The sequence below is a fragment of the Microtus oregoni genome, unplaced genomic scaffold (assembly GCF_018167655.1).
Source record: "Microtus oregoni isolate MIOR12 unplaced genomic scaffold, Mior012 000004F_ref0000308, whole genome shotgun sequence".
NCBI classification, from domain to species: domain Eukaryota; kingdom Metazoa; phylum Chordata; class Mammalia; order Rodentia; family Cricetidae; genus Microtus; species Microtus oregoni.
In genome coordinates, this window is record NW_024543063.1 from 31617071 (window position 1) to 31641695 (window position 24625).

General features: G+C 54.2%; 1 protein-coding gene across 4 annotated transcripts in view; it reads left to right on the top strand.

The window, feature by feature from the left end:
* Positions 1-2481: 2481 nt before the first annotated feature.
* Cbfa2t3 (CBFA2/RUNX1 partner transcriptional co-repressor 3) overlaps positions 2482-24625 on the top strand; it is a 49108-nt gene continuing 26964 nt past the window's right edge. For 2 of the 4 annotated variants that reach the window (XM_041651014.1, XM_041651015.1), the window contains exon 1: positions 2482-3014. The gene's annotated coding sequence lies outside the window, so the exon portion shown is untranslated. The other 2 variants (XM_041651017.1, XM_041651013.1) reach the window with 2 other exon arrangements.

A 24625-nucleotide genomic window follows, 5' to 3' on the forward strand; every position in this document is an offset into this window, starting at 1 on the left:
GAAAAGAGATGCTACCTTTTTTTGGTGGTGGGGGGGTCAGGATGGCAGAATGAACCCAGGTGCTGCTGGAAATGGTGGCCCTGAGATTGTTTTCTTTAGAGAAAAGGATATCCATTCCAAAAAGAGCCCCCAGTTATGAGTCAAGGCATATGAGCCTGGTGATGGCTCTGCCCTGGGTGTACAGAGAGACAGGGTTTCTCTGCAGTTTTGGAGGCCGTGACCAGGCGCAGTCAAGAGAGGGCCAAGGAGCCCCTCTCAGATCCTCCATGGGAGGCGGGGACCAGATAAAGATGTAGAGCTGGCTTTACTGGGGAACGCCACAATGCCATAAGCAAGGGACAGTGGCTTCTTTGAACTGAATTGAGCCTTGTCTCTATAGACAACAAACACAATAAAAGCGTCAGGCAGCACCTGGTTTCCTGACTTCACTGTCTCTAGTGTCCATTAGACCCTTGATGCTAGGTGATTATTTGTTGTTCCGAGTGGGTGTGTATACATACCTTTGTGTGGTTGAGAGCTTCCTGAAGGTAGCATGACTAAGAACTGTGACCTGGCCATTCCCACAAGGAACCAGACCTTAGTGAAGGAGCAGGGAGGCCAGGAGGGCAAGAGACTAGGCTTCTCTGCCTAACAAATGGGTCCTGGAAATACCTTTCCAGCTCGTGGAAAATGTAGGGACTGCAGCTGTCAGGACCTCAGTGACAGTGCTGCTGTGGGACCCGCCCACTGCACACAAAGGAGCCCTCAGTGCTCCACCGTCCACTTCCCTATCCAGCAGCCATGGCTTTCTCAGGAGAGCTTCCTGAGTGGGGAGGCTCACGATTACATTGGAATCTGTATCTCCAACAGGGGTTGTGAGCTTTTTATTTTCCTTTTGGTTCTTGGAGACAGGGTTTCTCTGTGTAGCTTTGGCATCTGTCCTGAAACTCGCTCTATAGACCAGGCTGGTTTTGAACTCACAAAGATGTGCCTGCCTCTGCCTCCTGAGTGCTGGGATTAAAGACATGTGTCACTTTCTTAAGTCCAATGGCTGCTTGCCACAAAACAGACACACCACCAGCACCAGGTGGGAAAGCCTGCAGCCCAACCTGAGGGTCCAGCTCCTGCATCAGGCTTAAGACTGATGCAGGAGCTGGATCCTCCCAGAGACTGGCTTTAGACTTCTGTTTTCAATCCACTCCACCCAGGCAATGCTGCATGGTAGTATCTCAGAAGGGAACAGTGCTTTGCTTTCTTAGTGCATATACAAAAGTCCCTTCATGCTAGAAGTCCACACAGCTGGTGTCCATATGTCTAGTGTATGAAGTCTATGGTCTCAAGCCATATATCCAACCCTGAAATGGACTCAGGACCCTCTGCTCTGCTCCAGAATGGATACAGCCCGTGTGCTCAGGTACAGCCATGAAGAGAGATCTGAAATGTGGACATTGTCGGTGCCAGACTAGGGTTGGATACCATTCTCCACGGAGAGAGAACTAGGGGACCAAGGTGGCCAGGATGGGGGAGGACTGCTGTTTTGTGGATTCCTAAGAGGCAAGCAGCAAACGTGGAGTGGGAGGTTTTTTTTTGTTGTTGTTGTTGTTTTTTTTTTGGTATATTGCTAGATTTTTATTCTTCACATGCAAATTTATGCTTAATGAGATTAAAATCAAGGCCCCCGCTGATCTGAAGTTCTGGCCCCTTCTGCTTCCGCAGACCGTGACCCTGGGTCTCCCCTAGTCTCAAAGAAGCCAAGTGTATGAGGAACAGTGGGAAGAGAAGGAAAGAAAGTGCAGCGAATTTGCTCAAATGTACTAACCAAAGGAACGCCTGGGACTTGTCACAGGGCGCTTCCAGGCAAAGTGGGCAAAGTGGGTGGGGAGAAGGCTCGGAGGAAGAGGAAAAAGTAGGACACGGACAGGCAGAAATAGCGGCTGGGGGCTTTTCCTCAGGTTGACATTAAAATGAATGAAATGCAAACGAATGCAAAGCATATGCGAACGATGGGCCCGAGGGCGGTGGGGAGAACCAGATCCTGAGCCCCTCTTGCAGCAGGTCGCCTGGCGCCTAGGGGACCAAGGCCGTGCGTGGCGGGAGTAGCGCGCCCCCTGCCGGCCGAACGCGCTGGTGGCCCGAGTCCCGGGAGGGCTTGTGGGGGGCGCGGCGGCCGAAGGAGGGGCGCCCGCCTCCCGTCCGAGAGTAGACACCGCGGCTCCAAGAGCAGCGAGGCCGTCGGGCTGCGACTGCTCCGAGGTGGGTGTGCGCGGTGCGCTCAGCTCGCCCGCCCTCCCGGGGCGCGGCCTGCGCGGGGCGGGGGCGCACAGCGAGGAGTCCGCCCCGCACTAGGTTGCCCCGCGCCGCGCGCACTCCGCACACTGGTTGAGCGCTGGGGCTCCTCGGCCCGTTCTCACTCCACAGCCCCGCGCTCCTGCACCAACACGGGGTTCCACGCGTGGCCTGGCGCTCTTGAGGTCCCCGAGTCCTGAGTTGGGTCCCATAGCCAAGTCCGCCGGGCTCGTCCCGGGCCCGGCGGCCACCCAGGCGGTGGAGGCGGGAGCCGCTCTGGGCGTTGGGCGGCGCCGGGCGCACGGAACCGGGCCTCTCTCCCGCGGCCGGCTCCCCGGGGCGGAGCGAGCGCGATGGGCGCCGGGCTGGAGGCAGGTGGCGCAGCGGCGGCCGGGCGCGGGAGGCGGGGGCGGAGCGCGCGGGGCGGGGGCCGCGGGGCTCCGTGAGACGCGCGGGCGAGCGCGCGGCAGCAGAGCGGGAGGCACGGCGGCTGGACCCGGCGGCCGCCGAGGCCGAAACCGCCCGGGCGGCGTGCGCGCTTTGTTCCCGCGCTGGGGGCCGAGCGCACTCGGCATGGCCCAGGCGGCCGCCCCGCCCGCCCCGACCCCGCCGCGCGCCTGAGCCCCGCGCGGCGCGAGAAGACAGCGTGTGGATCGCCCCCAAGTTATGGAGGTGGCGACCGAGTGAGAAGGAAAAGCCACTTGGAGAACCGGGTTGCGAGAGAGCGACAGTCCGCTGGAGCCCAGACCGTAAGTGCCGCCTCTGCCCCGCTCAACGCCGACGCTGTCACCCTACTCTGCCGATGACTGCCCTCCCGGGGGTCCGCACTGCGCCCTCCGCCCCTTCCCGGCCACTTTACAAAGTTCGTGCCCACGGCAGGGTGGAGCCAACTCTGCCCACTCATTTGACCGAGTGCACCCACCCTAGGTGAGCAGACAGCTTGACCTGTCCAGGGTGTGTGTGGTTAACATTTAGGTGGGAGATGAGTCGGTGGTGGAGTACGGATTCACCACCACCCGCAGGCGCCCCCTGGGGTTCTGGGTTTCCTGACAAAGACTGGTAGCCTGAATGCCAGTGCTCGGTACTGACTGGAGAAGCAGAGGGCAACCGCCTGGGAGATGGGGCTGGCAGGAGAGGGTCTGCTGCTTCCTCTAGCCCTTCCCCCCTTCTTATTTTGGTCCCAGGATCAGCCATTAAGGCCTTGGGGCTGAGCATCCTTCCTGGTGGTGGGGAGGGGGCTCATGACCGCCCTCCCTGGGGTCCTGACAGCCAGGTGCAGGCACAGCCTCCGGCTCTGATCCTTCTCACAGCCTTTGGGAACGGTCCATCTGTGTGTAGGGCAGGCCCAGAGCCAGGCTGTGGGAACAGCGGGGAGGAGGTGTGAGCACCGTGGAGGGACAGATGGCTGGAGATTCAGCCGGAGTCGGGCTGACTAAGGTGGAGCAGAAGGCAGCCAGGCTGGCAGCTCCTGGCTTGGAGCCGCCGACTCTGAATGCATAGCCCCGAACTTAGTGTGTTTGGGCTTCTTGACCAAAGTGCTGAATGGACTTAGAGTGCGGGGGACCCCTGGCCCATGAATAGAACTATCTGATCATGTGAGCTGAAGCCCAGTTCCTCTAAATAACAGAAAATCTCCCGCTCCTGTTTGTGGGGTTGATCCCAGTAACTGTCACACCCGTCCCTCTTACCCTGAGGCCAGGATGTGGCTTCATTATGTCTGGCTGGGTGTGTGCTTCCTCCCAGCGATCAGAAACAGGAGGTTCCCAGGCAGCCACTCAGAGGTTGGGGCTGGCGGAAGACAAAGGGAGCGGTCACTGTGTCCTGGCATTGCCCTTGCAAGTTGCTGGAAGGTTTCAGAAACTTCTCAGGGCTGGGATTCTCTCATCATCTCCCCCAAATCCCAGGGGCTGGTCCCAGAGAATTCAGCCATACCTGGCCAGAATGCACTTGGCTCCCAGCCTGGGAAGAGGTAGGAAAGCCTTGTGGATAATTCCTGGCCTTGTGCATGGAAGGCTGTGGATAGGGACACATTGGGGTCACGCTTTCACCCACCCCTTCCACCGAAGGGCAGAAACTAGAAAATGTGGTTGTCCCCAGTTGGCACTGGGAGCCCATCAAGCTGGTGAAATGATGCTATCTGCGACTGTGTTTTGCAGGGCCACAGCCACTCTTGTGCACAGAGAGGGAAAAGCAGAGAGAGAAGGAACAGATGTGATGCTTGGTGCTGCCCGGGAGCTAGACAGACGCAGGGAGGGAGAATATCACGTTAGGACTGATTTTCTGGCGGAATCCACCCTCATGGGAGGTGCTGTGATCTTGATGATTGGGGAGAGAAGGGAGGGCCGTGTGTACCTGGCACACCACCATGTTGTTGCTTGTGCCAGCTCAGACTGGCATATGGAAGACACCCCTGGACAGCTCCCTGCAGGATGCTCTGGGCTTGCCGTGGGCCACCCACCAGCCCTCCAGGTCCCTGTCAAGCTCTTCCTCTGTCACTGGGTTATTCATGTAATTGACTTACCACCTCCAGGAAATCTCTCTGATTGGTCTCCACGTATTTTCATTTCTGCATGACTGGAAGACACTCATTTTCCTTCCTACACGAGGATCTGTAAATGCAAACGCCGACAGGCTAGGTCACTGGGCCACAAGATCTGAGCCAGTGGGGTTGCCCACCATGGAGGGCCAGGCTTAGCTGCAGCCTCCTCTGAGGCAGGCAGGAGGGGATGTCAAGAGAGGCATTCCCACCACCTTCTGGAATGGTCTTCCCTTCCCTGCTGCGCCGCAAGCAGGATGAGTTTGGGGCTTTCTGATTCATTCTCTGCCTCCCACATGCCAGGGCAGTGGGACGATGGTAAATTTAATGGATCTGGATTTCCTCCACCACCAAGAGGGAAGAGAACCCACCTCGCTCATTCATGTCAGCACAGATGTGTGTGCACACACAAGTGTGCACAGGATCCAGCACAGGACAAGCAGCACACAGACAGAGGGAGCTTCCTTGCCTGGCCATTGTTCCCTCTGGGTCTGCGTGCTGCGCGCCAGGGGTCACCAGCATCTTCTTCAGCAGTGACAATGAGCATCAGAACTCAGCTCATTGTCTGGTCTAGATGGGTGCTCAATGAACAAGCCTAAGTGGGATGAGTTTGATGACTGCCTGGTCCCTCCCAGCTTTGTAGTCTCCCCTGCCTGTGTCCTGGGATCCTTAGGCCAGGTCTTCCCTTCAGCATCCTTGGCGCGCTGAGTGTATCCCAAGGGCTGCAAGCCACCAGGGTTGATGGTATGGGTGGGGAGCCCTCTGCTGGGCTTCCTCGGGGAAGTGGGGTAGAGCTGTCTCACAGTCCCTGCTGAGCCCCATTGCCAACATTATTGGCCTTCACAAAGCCAGGCCACCCAATCCCTGGTTCAAACGTCACAGAATTGGGGGGTGGGGGTGTCGCTCAAAACCCTCTGGAAACTACTGGAACAGTGTTTGGCTCTTACAGTGGACACAAACCCACTGTAGCATCCGCTGAGCGGTGTTACCCCCTGGGTGCCCTGAGGGTGGTCACCAGTGGGATTTGCTGAGGCTACTCTGCCTGTTCAGAGCTGGCCCTGGGGAATGTTTGCCATTGTGCACTAAATGTCTGCTCCATGCCACGTAGAGGTAGATGTCAGAAATAACCCAGGGGGCAGTCTACCTCACTTTAAGACCTCAGGCTCGCCAGATCCAGCGCTGGCCTGCCTCATCTCGCTGGGTCCTTGCAGCAACCCAGAGTGGCAGCCAATATCACTGCCCCCACTTTACAAACCCAGAGAGGTTTGGACCCCAGGGACCGATGGACACTTGGGATTCTCCTGAGTTCTAACCCTGCGAATGAGTTGGCTAACAGTCATGCAGGTTTTATGGATATCTAGGTTGACCAGATGTACCCCTCAGAGGGGAGGGACACTATGTGGAATAGGCCACAGGTCTGAGGCTCCTTTTTACAAGGATTTCCAACCTCTAGACCAGATGAGGGGTATGGGGCTCAGCCGCTAGCCCAATAAGGCGGTTACCTGCTCTTTCAGCCATGTGGCTCTCAGTCTCCCCAGCTGAGTGAGTGACTATCCTCCTTTTCTGGTGGGCATGATGCCCAACATTCCTAGGCAAGGTGAGCAAATTCAGTTCTGTTTCTGAGGTCCCCAGACTGGAGCAGGATGTGCGAGCCGGGTTGCCAGGGCTTCCCTGGTGTGGAAAACAGAGCTTGGTAGAAGTGGCCCTCAACAGGAAAGGCTGGGCAGGGCCTGGCATCCGGGTGTGCACCTGAGATAATGGGAATGATAAACACTCTGGTTCCTCATTTCCACCTCCAGGCTCAGCCTGACCAGGTGGAGAGTGGCTTGGCAGAGCCACCCCTTCCCCTGAGCGACAGTGCACTTCCTGAGGCAATAAAACACAAGTTCAAGCTCCTGCTTTTTGTAATTCGTGAGACCTCAGGGCAAGCCAGATGTCACTGGGAAGGAAAACAAAGATGAATTTGGCCATAATAAGGAAGGTTTCTCCAGGCCAAGACTCCTAGAGCACAGCCTGCAGCTCCTGAGCTCCCTGGCCTTCTCTCCACCTCCCTTTCAGCCATTTATCCCTGTGCTCCCAGCCTCCCAGGCAGATCCAGAGGCTCCCATAGGGGCAGCAGAATAGTCTCCTGTTTACCCAAGGGAGAGGAGAGAGGCGACCGAGGGGATGAGGAAATGGGAACATGGGAACACTCCCTGACACCCTTAAGGACACCTCTAAGGACGGGTGAAGAGGGCCCTTTGTATACCTCGGACCTCCAAGGCTGACTAGTGGGAATCAGAAGGAAATGTGCCCCACCCCACCCCACCCTGAAGCATCAAGGAGACAGCCCAGAGAAAACCCACTTTGACTGTGGTTGTTCCCATATTACAGAGAAGGTGCATGTCAAGAGATTCGGGGCCCATACCCATCTGTGGAGTCTCTCTTCTGTCCTCATAAAGAAAGGGACACCACTCTGGTTTTCAAAGCCTCATTCACAGCTGTGTGACCTGCTGCAAATTACTTGCCTTCTCTGTGCCTCTGATTTCCAGTATGTCTGTTGACTGGTCCAGACTGTCCTATCCACTCCTCAGAATACCTAGTGCCATCTCTGGGTCTAAAGTAGATCAGGTAGCCGGACTCAGGTCTCCCTCTTTTCTTCCTGACCCTGCGCCGAATGTCTGCGCTCTTGTTCTAGCGAGCAAGATGGCCTCCTACACAGCGCCTCTGCTCTCGTGGAGACAGCAGTGAGCATGGAGCCAAGCCTGGCTGTGTGTGCCATGCCCTTTGAATATTCACTTTATGGAAGGACACCAGAGCTGGTAGAGCACACCCTGAAGCTACTCAAGAAGACGTTACCAGGTGTGCACTTAGTGCTCTTACTGTGGCTCTAGGGATGCGGCACGTACCGCAGGGTGTACTGTACTCGGGGACCCAGAGCGCCCTTGCAGAGGTGACCCATTTAGCTGAAGCCTCTGCTGGGCAGGACTCTGGGCTCCGACCCCAAGGCTTTCCTCTGGGCCGAGGAAGATCACTGTGCAGAGCCTAGAGAGGCCCTGCAACATCCACACAGAGGTCAGAGCAGCACTGAGGGATGTGTGCCGCGTGGGACCGCCAAAGGGGCCTGAGCTGATAGTTTGTGTGTCTGAGGACTTGATCCGTCTGTGGCAGACACCCCTAGCTCTCACTCTGCCCCCCATAACCTCCCCAAAGCCCATCAACCTGTCTGTAGGGCACTGTGTGTAGCTTTGTAGAGGGTACCTGGGCAGGCCTGCTGTGTAGACAATGACAACAGCTAGTCTTCGCGGCAGGGCTATGGGGACCTATGTGTATACTATGCAAGCAAGTTCAGGTGTGCAGGTATAAGTATGTGCAGTGCGGAGACACAGTGTGTCTTGTTGGGGACCACTTGGTGTGTTTTCAGGGTTCTTCCAGTTATAGTATGTCTATCCCTCCCTTATCCCCCCACCCCATAGGTTCTCACTATGTGACTTGAGCTGGCCCAAAACTCCTTATATAAACCAGACTGGCCTCAAACTCTTGGAGACACACCTGCCCCTGCCTCTGCTTCCTGGGTACTGGGATTTAAAGTGTGCACCACTGGCCCAGCTTCTGTGGCTGAATGATGTTCTTCTGTGTGCACAGGTGGACATAGTATTTCTAAATTCCTGTTGGCTATCATTTGAAGTGTGTGCTGTTTCTGTCTCTGGTTACGGTGACTTGTGCTACGGTGGGCATCAGGCAGGTTCCGAGGAGTGGGTCTGTGTTTGCTGGCTTTCAAAAGAGAAAAGCCACCTGCCTAGTGGCCAGGGCTGGCTGTGTGGTTGGTTACCTGGTCTTCCCTGCCAGGGACAGGTGGAATAAGGAGTGCCGCCCCAGGTCCCCTGCTGGCTTAGGGATGCCTGACCAGTGCCTGTAGGGGGTTGTTTGAACAGCAGCAATTCTGCCTGCAAGCTGTCATCGTGTTTGATTCCACAAACAGCCACCGGGCTCCCCAGCACCTGCTCTGTGACCAGATGGTCTAAACCCAGTTTTGTCCCCAACCTCCCTGCTTCTGCCCTTGTTCCCGAGTCCATCCTGTGTGGGTGGCCAGAGGCGTCCCCACCAGTGCCCGTCAGGAAGGAAGCTGAGCCACAGATTTGAAGACCACATAACCCTCATCCCACTGACCACTTGCTCTGTTCTGCCTCTTCCCTGTTGCCCAGATGTGCCAGGCCCTCTGCCTCCGGGTCCTTTGCACTGCCTGGTTCCCTCTGCCTGTAATACTCCTGCCTCCTGGGATGTACACAGCACCCACCTTCTCTTCCTTGCCCGAATGTTGCCTCTTTGGTGACACAGACCCACTCTCACCACCTCTGTTTTATTTTCCCAGTGTAGGACTCAGCCTACACTGTGCCACCTTCTGCTTCCAAGCATCAGGCCCAGCCATCCAGCTGCCCTCCTGGCATCTCTGGGGGCAGGTTTTGTCCATTCCAAATCACCTCCTTTGGCAGGCGAAGTCTGTGTCTAGCTGCAGAGTCCCTGCTGGCTAAGAGGCTCTCCATGGGACTGAGGGAGCGTCACTTGCTGAATGCTCTGTGTCTGTACCCCCTGCCTACGGGTGGCAGCGTCTTGAAGTCTCAGTCCCACCAGTCCGGGAGGCACCTTGGGGTCAGCTAGATGTTCCTGGAACTGTTGATCCCCCAGATAGACATTTCCTAAGGGACCACACCAGGCGATTGTGGCCCCTAGAGGAACAGAGGAAGGAGAGGTGCCGACAGGGAGAGCAGCAGCTCATGGGGGACCCCAGAATTCACCCTTTGCATAGATAGGATAGATGGTCCCACAAAATGGCTGTTTTGCTTTGCTCACAGGTTCTGGGGCAGGATGGGGACAGAGCCCATGAGGACAGCATCCCTGCCCCATGTCCTCTGGGAGTTTCATGCCTTGGCCGCCAGGGCCATCAGTACATCAGAAGCAACCTGAGTGAGTGGTGGGAGGCTGGTGCTGGGGCCACAGCTTTTCCTAAGCGGACCTTGGAGCCCTGCAGGGCTTTCGGTATGGCCTTGGGTGGAGGTCTGTGCAGATGTGCCATCTGGGGAGCAGCACTGCCTGCTGGAAGGGGAAGCGAGAGTCAAGCTGACCTCTGGGCACACATAGGAGGGTCAGGACAGGCTGGGCTTTGGGCATCCCAGTAGTGTCTGCACCCTGAGTGGATGATACCAGGCCTGAGGAGGAAGTGGTATGGTGGGGGAGGCAGATGATCTGTTCCTCACTTGCTTCTCAGTCTCCCCCAAAAGGCCAGTCCATCTGGTAGCCACAGCCCACCCCACCCTGGAGCAGCTGAGATCCACCTCTGGCTGGTGTGCCCCTGTAGCCAAGGTTGCCGTGTCCCTGACTCTGACCCTTACAGGACAGGGAGGCTGGTGGAGAAGAGCAGATGCCCCACCTCCCATGGCCCAGCCCCTCTTCCAGCTCCTGGACAAAGAACGAAATCCCAGTACCAGATCCTCTGGGGGACACAGTGAGCCAATTATGTTTTTTACTTCTCGCCAAATCTGAAAGCAGGGGCCCTCTCGATGTGCAGAGTGACGCGGTGTTCAGGGCTCCATCCTTGCAGGAGGGGTGGGTGGGCTGCACATGGGAACCCTGGCTGTGGAGCAGCTTCAAGAGTTTCAGGGTTGCCCCTGGATCCCCTCATCTGAGACGTTGGCCTGGAGCTGCTCACAGATGGGCAAAGGCTCTACAGATGGATGGATGGCTGTGGAAGCCTGCATTCAATGCCAGCATTCTGAGACCTCTGTCCTCAGTTGAAACAAAATGCAGCAGGTAGGGAACATTCCTTTGACAGTGACTGACACCTGCTACAGGCTAGTGTGGTCCAGATCCCAGCAGATGTTGCCCTGTGTCTGAGAGGGATAGTGAGTGGAAGGGACAAATGGTGGAGTTGTGAGGTCCCTGGCTGGCTTGGTCTCCTGAAGGGATTGTGCTGAAACCTGCTAGGGAGCAGAGTCTCAAACATTTATTTTGTGGTTGTGCAAAGGCCCTGAGACAGGCATCCTGAAGGTGGTGGCAGATTGAAGTTCGTTGTGCTGGATTTCAGGAGACGACTTGAGGCCTTGGCCTATCCCTCAGTGATGAGCACACTCCTGGTGTGTGCACAACCCTGGGTCCCACCCCAGTGCAAAAGATGTCAAAAGATTATGTCACAGCTTTTAAGCACCAGAACCACTGTTCTCATAGCGGTGGCACCCTGAGCCCCAGGGGACAAAGGTATGTTGCCTGTTACTGGTTGTTCTAGGTTCCTTCTCTTGCTAAGACAAAGTACCCCGACCAAAAGTACAGTGTATTCATCTCAACAATTCTACGTCATAGTTCATCACGGAGGGTAGAGACTCACGGTAGAAACTGAGGAGAGGCTTGCTTGCTGTTCCACAGTGCAGCAAGTCCTCCAAGGACTACAGCTAAAGAACTACAGCAGGAACAATGGAGGACGCTGCTTGCTAGCTGGCTTGCAGGCTGGCTTCTATACAACTAGCTTCCTTCCATAGTTCAGTGCCACCTGCCTAGGGCATGGTGCCTCCCACAGTGGGGTGGACCCGCCTACCTCAGGGAACGGTCAGAAAAGTGCCCCACAGACAGGCCCATGGGCAGTCTGATCTAAGCAGTTCTTCCGCTGAGACTTTCCTCTCAGATAGCTATAGGCTGTGTCAAGCTAACAGTTAAAGCTGGCCACGGTACTGAATATTCTAGGAGCAAGCTTTCTGACCTCTTGGTGTGGTGTCCCTTAAAGTCAGTCTCCAGCATGGAGGCAGTGGCCCTTAACCCTCAGGAGGCAGGAAAGAGGTGAGCAAGGTGAGAGCCTGCTAAAGAACACACACACGCTGAAGAACACACACATACACACACGTTGAAGAACATACATGCTAAAGAACACACACGCATGTTGAAGAACACACACACACACTAGCCTCTCTCCTAAGAACATCCTACAGGATGAGCTACAGAGGATAGACCATTCCAGCCAGCCGCTTATGGTAACTGCCTCTCTGCTTAGAAAAGTGCCTGCCAGGTTCTCCTGCTTGTTGGAGTTCCTAGCTGTTGTACACACCTGCAGATCCCTAGACTGAGCATCTCAATGGGGCGACCTCAGGCAGCTTCATACCCTCTATGAGACTCTGTTGTCCTCGCTGTTAATGGAAGCAAGCACCCTCTTCCCCGGAACATTCCCCAAGGGCTCCACCCCCAGATCTCAAGGTCCCCTGAATCCATTTGGTGGGATGAGTCAAAATACCCATAAGGTTCCCCCTGGAAAGGTAGGCAGCTTAGCAAGCCCCACGGCTCCCCCAGAGCAGCTGCACCAGCACCAACACCAGCCCATCTGCCTGCCTGGAACCTTCCCAGGGCCAGAAGAGGAGATTGACAGGGCTAGGATGGGAAAGAGTTTCCACACACTGTGGATCATCCTTGTGTCCTAAAGCTGGGAAGGCAGAGGTAGAGCTGGGCTGTCTGTCTCTCTGTGTCCACCATGGTGTGGTATAGAGCTGAGATGATGTGGACACCCTGTGCCTTCAGACATGACCAGTGGAAAACCCCACACACAAGGTTTACATTAGACATGTGCCTCTTTTGTCCGCATAGTCGGGGTCTTTCTCTATCTGTGTGGATCACTGTGTGCTCCCCAGATCCAGGGCTGGGCAAGTGAGCCTGAGCCTGAGTTCTTTTACTATATGGTGACTTAAGCTTGTAATCCCAGCATCCAAGAGGCTGAAGCAGGAGGAACGATATGAATTCAAGGCTATCTTGACCTGAATACTGGGTTTCAGACCAGCCTGAGCTACGGAATGAGACTCTCTCTCAGAAAACAAAATTTGACATCAACATGGCAGTGTACACCTGAAATCCCAGTACCCAAGAGGCCAAGGCCCTGCAGGTTGAGGCCAACCTGAGCTACAGAGTGAGTTCCAGGCTAGGCAGGGCTAGAATGAGACCTTGTCTTAAATGAATAGGCAAATGGACAAAAGCTGAGCCGCGTGTGGACGCCTCCACCTTCCAGGTGTGTCCTAGTTCCCAGAGCAGGCCTGGGTGAGGCCTGGGTAAGGCCTGGGTAAGGACTCCATTCTCTGGTTGTCCTGGGAGAGTGTCCTCCAAGAAGGTGCACAGTGGACTTTAGGGAGTCCAGTGTCCATGTTCTAACACAGGACCTTATGTCAGGGCTCTTTCCCACCCGACAGCCACCACAGGTTGCTCGGAGATCAGAAGTGACATGCTGAGCTGCGTTCAGAAGATGCAGCCTCCACTTCCTCTGCTCCTCCATGGCATAGCTGCAGTTTCGTCTTCTGTGTAGGGCATGCATGCGCATTATAGCTCAGACCAGTCATAGCTCAGACCCTCACGCTAACCAGTTGGTGTTTGCAGGAAATGTGGGCTACAGATGCTCCAGAAGGCGCTCCAGCTGCGGCTGCTGTGTGATCCTGCAGCAGGAGGCTGGCCTGGACCCCTGCAACTGGGAACTCACAGGCACTGCCGTGGAGAAAGGGCAGAAAGGCCTGCATGCCCATGTACTCCAGTTTCCCAGTAAGAATTCCAAGGACCCTCCCCCCACGCTCCACAAAGTAGACACTGACTTTAACCCTAAAGCTGTGCCCTCCCTCACCTTCCTGCTCTGTGGTCCATCTCATCCAGTCTTGCCAAGTAGAGAAGGCATGGGAAATTCAGTGTGCCCTGTGTCGGAGCCAAGCAGCCATGTGAATGAGGGTTGAGGGCCTGTGTGGGGTAGGCTGGCTCTCTTTGCTGTGCTTCAGCAGTCTGACTCTCCCTGGGCTTCTGTTGCCCTGTCTATGAAACTGAGATTGGAAAACCCTTTCCTTTCTCATCCTTATCATCTACCAAGCACAGGCTGGAAGGGTTAGATAAGCTAACATCCCGCCCGGGACACAAGCTGTGCTGCCAGAATGTGGTCTCCCCTCCGACACTGACCAGTCCTGGGAATTTGACCTTGGATGGGCCTTTGCACTTGGCGGCCCAGCTTGGAGGTCACGATGGCCAGCTGCGATGCTCCCCAGAGGAGGCAGGCGAGGCTTCCTCCCTCCTTGAAAACAAACGGATGATGTTTGCGTGGTGCTAAGGTTGGAGAGGGAGGACCAGATGAGTAGATCTAGAGCAGTCGGCACCTATCTCAGGTGTAGTGAAGGGTATTCAAATTGTGAGGGCCAAGACACTCAACACCCATATAGTCAGACGAACACAGTGCTGGTGCCCATCCCTCCCGGGGATCCCTGACCCCAGCAGTAGAGCACAGCGTGACGGGCTAGGTGAAACCCTGTGCTCCTGCCCTCCAGCCTTGCCCTTCAGTGGGAGCCGGGGGGCTGTATGTGGACAGCCCTCCGTCCCTGATGTCCTGTATCAACAGGACCTGACTGCAGAGTCCTGGGGCAACCGAGTGGGAATGGCAGAGGCAACTCGGGCCAGACCCCCACCCAAGAGACTCTGAGAAAAGGCGCCTGCTTGGCAGCTTTGGATCAGGAAATCCCGGCTGGCAGGATGCCACCACCTCCCTGCCACCCTGATCCGTCACCAGCCAGACATATTTCGGATCCTTGCCAGGCATGGGGGGAGGGGTGTCGGGGGAGGGATGCACCCAGCCCCCCTGCTCCATGCCATCCTTGCCGCTGCCTGTGTGTAATTAACAGAGTAATTAAAAACAGGATGAGTTAATTGGTATTCATTTATGTGGCAGATGTTTTTAATTGAGGCAGGAAACAATTTACCTGTTTACATAAACAATGGCAAAGGCAGGCTTGTAAAACACATTTAAAAAAAAAAATTTTTCCTCCCCCTGCCTGAAAAGAAGAATTGAAACCACTGGGTCTCCCCTGTGTAGCCCTGGCCTCACAGTAAGAGTGGGAGTCTTGCAGTGGGGAGGGCGGGTGGCTCCGGCCTGCCAGGAGGAAACATCTGTTTGCCGGTTGCTTCCAGCAAAGGCTGTTTCCTTAAATTCTGAGAAAGGATGTGTTGTTCCTAGGTTGTGGGAGCCTGCTTGGGGTGACAGCTGTCCAGGCCACTGTGGTCATCGGAAGGCCTGGCAAAGCGAGGTCCAGCCAGATCTAGCTAACCCTCTGGGCTCACACTGTTAGTGTGCTGTTGTCTGAGTCTGTATAATGGTACCGTGCTTCTCGGACGGTGACTGAGATTTAGAATGAAATAAAAATTTTAAATTCAATTCCCCTTCCGTAGTCACCTGTCAAATACTCGCTGGCAGCAAGGGCTCTGGGGCCCTGTAATGTACATTCCCCCATCACAGAGACTTGGAGTGGGAGGACTCAGCGGCACCTGCTGGGGAGGGCACAGAGAGCTGGCACATGAGAAAACCTACCCTTCTGAAGTCACCTGATTACAGTGACACAATTAAGTACTTACTGTATGTCTGGCCTGCTTTTCACTTTGTGACATGCATGTTAATAACTCTTAATTCTATATGGTGTTCCCATGGTAATGCCCGAGAGAGGGCTAGGATGCTCCCATTGCAGTGCAGGGCTGGGGGCTGAGCTCCAGGTCTACACTGGAGAACACCTTGGCTTTGGTGGGTGGAGGAAAGCCTATGATAGAGCACTTGGCTTGGAGATACTTGGTGCGGAGTTGGGTTGATTTTGTTTTGTTTGAGACAGTTCTCACTATGTAGTCCTAGGTACCCTGGAACTCACTATGTAGACCAGGTTGGCCTCAAACTCACAGAGATCCCCCTGCCTCTGCCTCCTGGTACTGAGATTAAAGGGTGCACCACCACACCCTGCTTTGGTTTTCTTTTCCTTTTTCTTTTTAAAGAGTATACATGACTGAAATTGCTTGCACTTAGCTAGAAATTCCAGAAACACCACAGGAGGGTACAGGAAATGTTAGCTGAGCAGAACTTGGCGTAAGGGACAGGGATGCTGTCCTTGTCCAAACGCCAACCCTGGAGTCACCCACCCAGCTTGTTCGCATCTGTCTGCTTCCTTGTGCATCCTCACCTGTGAAGCAGATAAATGACAAGATTCAGGGGCAGTGTCTGAGGTGACACTTTACCCAAGTCCAAGCAGGCAGCAAATCCTCAAAACGGTCACAGATGTCAAGGGCAGAGGGACCCTGAGGCTCCCTAAACGCCTTTGTGGAGAATCGGGGCTTTTGGAGACCTTCAGTTGGGATTTTGCAGATCTTTGGTAGTTCTTAGGGCAGGATAGAGGATAGAATGTTCTGGAATCCATCAGGCATGAAGGTTTTAATCAAAAAAAGGGCCCCAGAGTTCTACCTTGGGGTGGCAGAGGGTGTGGTCCTCCTTGACTCTAGACTTCGTAGACTAAGGCTTACCTGGAAAGTCAGCAACAACTTTTATTTATTGTTTGTTGGGGCTGGGGGCCATGAATGTGGAAGTCAGGAGACATCAAGCCTCTCCTCCTGCAAGCTCTGGAGTCGGAACTCCGCAGTAAGACATGGGAGCAAGTGTTCTTATCTACTGGGACATCCCACCAGCCCCACAGCCATAGATTTTTTTAGGTCATCCAGAGGACAGGACACTGGACAGTCTGTGGGGGTTCTGGGCCGGTAGCTGAGTGGCCTCAGAAGAATGCCAAACTTCCAGAGCACATGGCTGGGTCTGCCCAAGGCTATAAGCCCTGTCCTCAGTAGTGTCCTCACAAGCCCCCAGCAAAGGCCCAGACCCACGTAGCTTCCCTGGGGTCTTCTGACAGCCTGTGGTCTCCTCTGCGTGAGCAGGAGATTCACAAGTTCCCCCTGATGTGGTCTCAGACCCAGTTCCTAAGCCTGGCCCTTGCTGAGCTTTCTCAGGGCAGCCCTGTGCCCTAGGTATGGAAGAACAAAATGTTCAAGAGGGGAACTGGGTATGCTGTCACCTGGGCAAGACAGGAGAAAGAAAGCCATAGGCCTGTCCCTTCCAAACTCTGAGGAAGTGCTGGGCTTCCCACAGTGGGCACCACATAGGGCTGACTTTCCACCAGTCACAGCAGCTCACAGGACACCTGTGCACCAGAGGAAATTAGCAGAGAAGCCCTAGCAGTGAGACGCCCACCCTGTCCACCCTCCCAGGGCCTGTCACTACCTCCTCCGTTAAGGGTGGAAGCCTCAGGTCTCCCCCTGTGTGAACTCTAAACCCCTTTCTTCCATGCGTGTATCCTGTCCATCACTATATTACTGGAGTGGGTGAGGAAGAGCGGTCTCCATGTGACACTCAGGTACCACCATGAGTCCCTGGTTATTGTTTAGCCTCCAGGTGAGTAGTGCTGGTGTTTTGACTTTGCAGCAAACCTCTGTGGGTTCGAGGTGCTGTGGAAATGCTGGGAATCAGGAGAACCCAGAGCTCCTTGCTCCGCTAGCACAGGGAAGTCCTGCTGCTGGCTTGTGTTTCCAGACTCTTTGCTAACCTCTCCTCAGGCCTTAGGTACTGCCCAGGTCTGGGATGTCACACCGATGCCAGGTTTACTCACCAGAGACCAAGTGGGACAGATTCTCACCTCGGCAATGGCAAGGAGCTCCTCGGTTCCTCAGTCTAGTTTTGTTGTCCTTTAAAGGATCTGCACTGATGTTTCTGGTTTGTTATTGGTTGGTTATGGTTTTGTTGATGTTTATTTCTTTTTTCTTTACAACTTTTTTATACGCATTGTTGTTTTGCCTGTATATATGTCTGTGTGAGGATGTTGGATCCCCTGGAACTGGAGATAAAGACAGTCGTTAGCTGCCATGTGGGTGCTGGGAATCGAACCCAGGTCCTCTGGAAATGCAGTCAGTGCTCTTAACCACTGAGCTTTCTCTCCCAACCCTGTTGTTTATTTCTTTGTTTGAAGTTCTGGTGGTTGAACTCGGAGCCTGTGCTTGCTAGTACTCTACCACTGAACTTCGGCTGCTTATTTATTTGAGACAAGCCTTCCTTTGTAGCCCTGGCTGGCCTGAAACTCACTATGTAGACTAGGCAGGCTGTGAACTCACAGGGATCTGCCTGCCTCTACCTTCTGAGTGCTTAGTATGCACCATCATACCTGACCTGGTTTTTAATTTTTTTAAGTATTTGTTTGTTTATTTTGTGTGAGTGAGAGAGGGAGGAAGACACACACACACGCACACACACATGCACACCCATGTGAGTGCCATATGCATATGCACGCAGGTGCCTGAAGAAGCCAGAAGGGACTGTCAGATCCTTTGGAGGTGGCTGTGAACTCTCCAATATGGGTGCTGGAGACCACAAGAGCAGCAAATGCCCTTTGCCCCTTAACAGTCTCTCCAGCCCTCCCGACTCTTTTTTTTTTTTTAACTTTCTGTTTTGAGACAGGGTCTCACTAAGTTGCCCAGGCTGGCCTTGAGTTGGCAATACTGCCACCCAAATGTCCCAAGTGACTGGGATTGCAAGACTGCATCTCCGGGCCCAGCTTCCAGTGCTGTACCTATATAGCGATTTAAATTTTTTTTTATTTCATTGTTAAGATCTATTATGTTTAATTATGTAGAGGAGGAACATGTGAATGTGACTCCAGGCACCTACAGAGGACAGAGATATCTGAGCCTCCTGGGACTGGAGTTATAGGCTGTTCTGAGCCCCTGACATGGGTGGGAACTGAACCCCAGTCCCCTGAAGAAGTATGTTCGCTTAAGTCGTCTTCTACCCGCGTCTTCTTTCAGCTCGTTTAGTGACGCTTGTGGTGACTTGCAGTGACTTCTCTTTGCTGTCACTGCCTCCAACCCAACAGAGTTCATTCTCCTCCACCACCCAGAGGTGACCCAGGCTTGGCACTGCCGGTGACGAGGGTGCATTATAACAGTGAATCAAGGACTTGACTTAATATAGGACAGCAGGGAGAGAGAGGAGGAGATACCCTTCTCACCTGTGCTTTTCTGAAGCAGCTTCTCCCCAATTGCAGAAACACCCTATGTACACGTGAGGTCATCTTGTGACGAGCCAGCGTGTTGTACCTTCTCCCTCGGTCACATGCCCTTCACTAGAGAAGGTGTATATGTACACTGTTCACTCATGTACAGCCCCCACCACTCACACACACACATGCACACACCATGCATTCACAGATGCATCCACACACTCGCATGTGTGTGTGCATGCCCGTTTGCGTGTGTGTGTGTGTGTGTGTGTGTACGCATGTGTACGCGTGCACCAGTGTGCATGTGGAGGTAAGAGAACAATCTCAGGTGTCAGTAGTCCTCACCTTCCACTTTGCTTGAGACAGGGTCCCTCGTCTGACAGGACATAACTGGTTGGTCACAGGTTTCTGAGGTCATCCTGCCCCCACCTCCCATCTTGCCATAGGATCATAGGATCAAAGACCTGTGTTACCACTTCTGGGTCTGAATTCTGACTTCACGCTTGGACATGGAGCACTTGACTCAATGAGCCATCTCCCCTGTCCCATAGTTTTCTTTACGGATGGTTTTTGCATGTCCCCCTGCTGAAAGGCTTAGTTCTGGTCTCTTTTAGGGACATAGTGAGGCACCCTCCCTAAGTGCCCCCAATCACAACGTAGCCAGGGGGTTGTCAATGCCAGGGAAGCAGGTGTCACGTACCCAGGTAGCCACAACCCAACCTTGATTATCATTGCCATTTGAACTTAATAAACCGTGCCAGGCTGCTAATGGTGACTTCTTGGTGTCATTGATGGCGCAGGGGTCTGGGGGTTCAGATCCATCCATGCCCCTTGCGTGCCAGGACTCATGCAGAGTTGAGGGGGTCCCTTCCCCCTGTCCTTCCCCTAGCCTGGCAGCCTCCCCTGGCAGTGGGCGGCCCAGATGGTGGGGCACCTCCCCCACGGCTCTCTGGGAGTTGTTGGCTGCGCAGCCCCAGCAGCTGGGAGAGGAATGTGTCTCCTTTGCAAGGCAGCCGCAGGGTGAGCGGGCTGGACATCTGGATCCTATTTGCAGCCCCGAGAACAGCATGGAAGGCTTTAATTCCAGCGTTCCCCATCCTCCCCTGCCTTTAACTCTGTTTGGTCCAGGGTGCTGTGAGGACTGAGCATGCCAGGGTTCTGGATGCTCTCATAGGCTGGGCCGAGGGCTCCGACATCTTTTGAAGATTTCTGACCTTAGGTTCTTGTTCTGAAAAAATTACATCACCGTCTCCTGCCCAGGAGTGTCGCCCCGTGTTGCTTGTCCTCATTTTTCCTCCACGTTTTTGTCTGCAGTAAAGGTACACACTGCCGTCTGTATGAATGGTCACTCGTAGCCACTTTTTCATGTCAGTGAATGGCGTTGTGGCATTTTTGTAAATCAAGAGACTTTGAGGTATAGCCACACAGAGAAAAATACAGTCTGAAGACACTCAGTATACACACACCATCAACAGACATTGCCTGATGGGTCCCCAGACCTTAGGGCCCCTCCTGTCCTGGGAAATTACCTTCCTGACTTTGAATACCATACTAGGCTGTTTGCAAACTTCATATGCAGGGGCCCTCGGGTGTGTTCCCTGGAGTCTGGCTTCTTCACTCAGCTGTGTTTCTGAGATGGAGGCAGGTCACGCTTTCGTGTATGTTCCTTTCTCATGATGGGGTAGTTTAGTTCTCTGCTGTGTGGATATATCACTCTTTTTTTTCCTAGACAGGGTTTCTTTGTGTAGCCCTGGCTGTCCTGAAACTAGCTCTGTAGACCAGGCTGGCCTTGAACTCACAGAGTTCTGCCTGCCTCTGCCTCCCAAGTGCTGGGATTAAAAGCATGCGCCACCACTGCCCAGCTGTATTACAATTCCTGATGGTCACTTGGGAGGCTTTTATTAAGGCTTCTTATGACCAAGTGGCTAATCTCACTCATTGCTTACAAAGCTATTGTGCCTTGGATGCATTATTAAGATTGGCAGATGCTGACCTGTGGGTTTCCAGATGTAAATCAACCCAGATGTCCCAGTCAGTTATGGGTGTGTAACAAACTACCCCAGATGAAGCGCTATGGAGCCACCACTGACCTCCAGCTGGGGGCACCTCAGGTGAGCTTCATCGGCTCCTTCTGGCCTCAGTTGCTAGTGTGGGAATTTTCTCCTGGGGAAAATGAGCCATTGTATCTATTAGGCTTACATATAGGGTATGCATGAGGATTACAGGCAGATACATAGCTATACCAAAACAGCCGGAGTGGAACGTCTGGCCCAACATGGGTGAGAGTGCCCCACAGTTTCTTTCCCTAGTCCTCCCCAGCCTATATACTCTAGCACCCATCCTAGACCCTGGGGTGCAATCAGGACAGTAAAGCCTCCAGATGGTTAGGAGGAGTGACATCAGATGAGGGGCCATGACCCTCCCACCCACTCTTTCTCTGAGGAAATGTCAACAGTCCCCAGGCTGGATCATGACGAACTCTGGCAATCAGGCACAGCTGATCTGGTGAAGATGGCGGCTGTTTTGCTCGGAGGGTATTTACAACAGCTGGCCTTGCCCTCGGCCCTATGGTTGGCCTGGCAGGAGCTGCAGCTCTGTTGAGTGCAAAGGACTCTGGTGACTGTGTCCTCTGGGACAGCTCTACCCATGTGTGTGTCATGCCCCCAAGTGGTCTGAGCCTGTTCACACACAGTCCCACAGGGGAGCAGGTGGGGCTGAGAGCAGGTGACACCAAGCTCTAATGTCTCACGTCTCTGACAACATCCTAATGGTGATAGCCGGTCTGGGGCTGGCCCTGTTCAAAGGACAACTAGTGGACTCCCCTCTCCAGAATGAGCTGGGGCGGGGGTCAAGGAGGATGGGGACCTGGGAAGTGGGGCTGATACCACACCCGCCTTGCAGTGGCCAATTCTGGCACACACTGAGCTCCGGACAGAGGCCCAACTCAGTGGCTCAACAGTCATGAGGGGGGATTCTGTCTCCTACTCATGAGAGGAAGTGCTTGCTGAGCTTACCCAGTGGAGAGACAGGTTCCCCAGTCCAGCTGAGCCAGTGAGCTGGTGCAGGGCAGCAGAGGAAGTGGGGGCTATAATAGGGTCACTCAGTGTCAGGCTCTATGCTGGTCTCTATCTAGGGGTGGGAGAGGCCATCAACATAAGGACCAACAGCCAAGATGGTTTGTATCCTGAGAGGTGCTTCACTAAGCATATGGTAAGGGAGTGAGTGCAGAGACAGGGTGGGCTGCGAGCCCACTCTGATGGATGTGGAGACGACTGGGGGAGGGGTCTTGCCGATGCAGAGGTGCAGAGGAAGGCTGGGATGTGATGTGGAGTGACCAGAGCAGGTGATATCATAGCTCTGTGCCTCAGTTTCTCCATATGTAAATGGAGTTCTGACACTTCACAGCTTTATGATGTGAAAGGAGAGGGGTCATTCCAAAGCCCAGGTTAGCACAGTGCCTCTGCACAGGGGAGCCAATCTGACATGGCAGGTTACATATGCATGCTGAGAACAGCCCTCCTCCGTGGCCCCCACGCTGCCCCCACGGGCCCACGTGGCAATGGCACCCAGGACCTTGCCTGTTCTAGGCCAGTGTTCTTCCACTGAGCTACCGCCCAGGTCATTTCTGTGCCTTTTGCTTTTGAGATAGGCTCTTGTTGCTAAGTTGCCCAGGCTGGCCTAAAACTTACAATCTTCCCTCATTTTGTAGGCAAGAAAACTGAAACTCGGTGTAGGAAGAGGAAACACCAGTAATGTTTCCACTATAAGCTGAAAGTGGAGCTGTCCCTTCCCTGCCTGCCTCTTGTCCTCCAGGGCTTTAAAGATAGGAACGAGACCCAGACCCAGCCTCCCACTACAGGAACCATAGCAGACTTGGCCCATGAGACCCTTTTGCGTCTGCAGTCTCAACTTGTCCCACCGATAATGTGCTCCCATTTGGTGGTGGGTACTAAGGTTTAGAGTCATATGAGGTAGCCCCCTAGTTTTCACAGTTGGAGTAGGAACCAGGACTCCTGCCTTGTAGCCCTCCACTGTTGCCATGGTAACCTTACGACCAGGGATCACGGGGTTCTGGGGTCCTTCTTGAGGTGACCCAGTGCTGGCCTGCAGGACGAACAGTGGCAGCAGTGGCAGGCAGAGTTAAAGCCAGAGAAAGGGCCCTGACTCAGACCTCTGAGGAACAGCCCTGCTTGCTCGGGGTCCTGTCACCGCTGGGGCAGGAGGGCTGCCTGGCCAGTGGAGCAGAGAGCAGGAAACACTAATCCCTGTATTTTTGTATTATTACTTATTCATGGCGGTGTAGGCTGATGGAGACCAGATGTGGGAAGCCACTGGAGCAGACACCTGGGACTCATTAAGGCTGCATCCCACCCACTCCCAAGTTCCCTGCCTCAGGGATCAAAGCCGAGTGCCTCTGATCCTAGCCTTGGACAGGACAGGATGGAGCTCCTCCCCCAGGTCACACTGCTCCCCTAGACATGGAATCACCCGGAGGAAGCCCTCAGCTTTTTGCTGTGCCTTGAGTCTGGGAGCCCATGTCTAACCCAGTCCTTTGCTGGAGATCAGGGTCCGAGTTGCCCCTGTGTGTAGCACAGGGGAGCTCCAGGAGAGGGCTGTATCTCCTGGAAGTTTGTCCTGGGTTGAAAAGTTGACAGTCTTACGAGCTCCCTCCCCCCCCCCCCCGGCCCAGTGACTCCAGAAGCTGTAGCTAGACCTCAATGTCCAGCACAAGGAGCCCCCACTAAGCTCCCTGCAAGAGGATGGGGATGAGAAGGACAGGCCAATGCCTGCTACATCAGTGGCCTCAAAGGACTTATACCTGCCCCCTAGGGCTATTTCTCCCTGCCCCCATGGCTGCCCCACCCCCGTGGCTGTGCTGCCTATCAACCAACCCCTCTCATTTTAAAGGGCCCATCTGAACATTAGGCAGCTGGAAAAACCCTCAGGACCAGGACAGCTAGGATGTATCCACAATGCATACCCCAAGGCTCTGAGCATTCAAGGAAGGCGACCCTGTCAGCATGGAGCTGCAGTTCTCTAGGGTGCCCTTTTGTCCCCAGGGTCACGGGGATCTCCATATCTCCTCATGATGGTCCTGTGAGGCTTCCTAAAGTGAATCTTTGCTGTGTGGCTTCCTGTGTGTCACATATCTGGGCTCACTCTTCACTGCTTTGCTTGTGTATGCAAAGGATGTGAGATGTCAGGAGGTAGAGGCAGGTAGATCTCTGAGTTTAAGGCCAGCCTGGCCTTCGGAGTGAGTTCCAGGGTAGCCAGGGCTGCACAGAGAAACCCTGTCTTGGGGCAGGAGGGGGTGATAGATGCCTGGGTTTGTTGTTTAGCTCGTGAGGGTATCAGGATATTTGTGATTAGATGGGGCTGTAGGCCTTGCAAGGTTGAAAGACATTTAATTTTTTATTACATTTATTAATGTAGTATATGTATAGAATATGTGTAGGGACACATTCCAGGATGTGTATGTGAGAGTCGAGGACAACTTATGAGGGTTGATTCACTAACTTTCACTACGTGGGTTCTGGTGTTCAGGATGAGCTCAGGCTGTCAGGTTTGGTGGCAAGCACCTTTACCCACTGAGCAATCTTCCCAGTCCTACAAAACCATTTTCAATGGAGATCTCTAAATGGCTGGATGAGTGAACGAGTAGATGGATGGATAGTGCATGCATGGTGCATGCATAGATTAACGGATGGTGCTGGGGAGGCTAATGAGGGGTGGGTAGATGGAAGAGTGGTGGGGAGGGGGTGGGTGATGGATGGGTGGATGATGGGCAGGTGGTGATAGATACATGGTGAATGGATGGATGGATGGATGGATGGATGGATGGATTCATGGATGCATGGATGGATGGATGGATGCATAGGTGGATGCTGAGTGTGAACTCTGCCAAAGATGCTCCAGTAGTCTATGTGATAGCATCAAGATGTTGAAGCATTCCAATGAGCCTCCAAGTCTTTGGCCTCTGACAGCCATGTGAACACCCCACCCC